We start from the raw sequence: 1,179 nt of genomic DNA on the forward strand, positions 1-1,179 counted from the left end.
TATTTGTATCTAACAACTAACTATTCATCACTTTTATATATTAGAATACCATTAAACCGGTGTTGGAATTTATTCCACAAAACCGAGATGGTATTCAAAGGTACTTAATAATTATGTATTAGGTAATTGCTTCGATACCATTATACCGGCCTTAGAATTTATTCTAACAAAGCCGAGATGGGGCAAAGAAGGAATGACTTATTCACATGATTATTAAGAAAGTAAAGTTGTAAGTGGAATATTCTTGAAACCATTATACCGGCGTCAGGACGAGATGGCGAACAAAGAATAAAACTGTGTTCTCTTACTTACAAAAGGAACATAACGAAAAATGAGAGTAATAACCTCTCAACAAATTGGCACTACTGTCAGGACGATTTGTTGAGGGGGATAAACTCCCAACATAACACTGAAATACCCTTTCAACATGACTACATATGGGCTCTAATAACCCATTTGGCGGTGCTAGCGCATCCATTAACCGCCCTCCCATATTCAATGGCGAAGGTTATGCCCATTGGAAGGTTCGCATGAGAATCTATATCGAGGCAATAGACACAGACATTTGGGATTCCGTTGTCAATGGTCCATACATTCCACTTTATATGGTGGATGGTGAGTTTAAAGAAAAGCCTAAAGGGTTATGGACGGATATTGAGAAAAGAAAGGTCCAACATGACCTTAAGGCCAAGAACATTATTACTTTGGCCTTATCATATGACGAGTTCTTTAGAGTCTCGCAATGCCTTTATGCAAAAGAAATGTGGGATACTTTACAAGTTGCCGACGAAGGCACAAATGAAGTTAAGCGCGCTAGACTAAATGCGCTTACGCATGAATATGAGTTATTTTGCATGCTTCCTAATGAACCTATATGTAATATGTAAAAACGTTTTACTCATGTTGTAAATCATTTGGTCGCCCTTGATAAAACTTTTACTAATGCTGATTTGTCTAACAAAGTTTTGCGTTGTCTTGATAGGAAATGGCAACCAAAGGTAACCGTGATAATGAAGTCAAAGAACTTAGACAACATGCCATTAGCTACTCTGTTTGGAAAACTCCAAGAACATGAAATGGAGTTAGGGCGTTTGATTTTGAATGAAGAATCAGACAAGAACAGAATCACACTCAAAACTACAAGATTACAAGAAGATCAAGAAAGTGAGGATTCTAGTT

The sequence above is a fragment of the Lupinus angustifolius genome, unplaced genomic scaffold, assembly GCF_001865875.1.
Source record: "Lupinus angustifolius cultivar Tanjil unplaced genomic scaffold, LupAngTanjil_v1.0 Scaffold_444, whole genome shotgun sequence".
Classification (NCBI taxonomy): domain Eukaryota; kingdom Viridiplantae; phylum Streptophyta; class Magnoliopsida; order Fabales; family Fabaceae; genus Lupinus; species Lupinus angustifolius.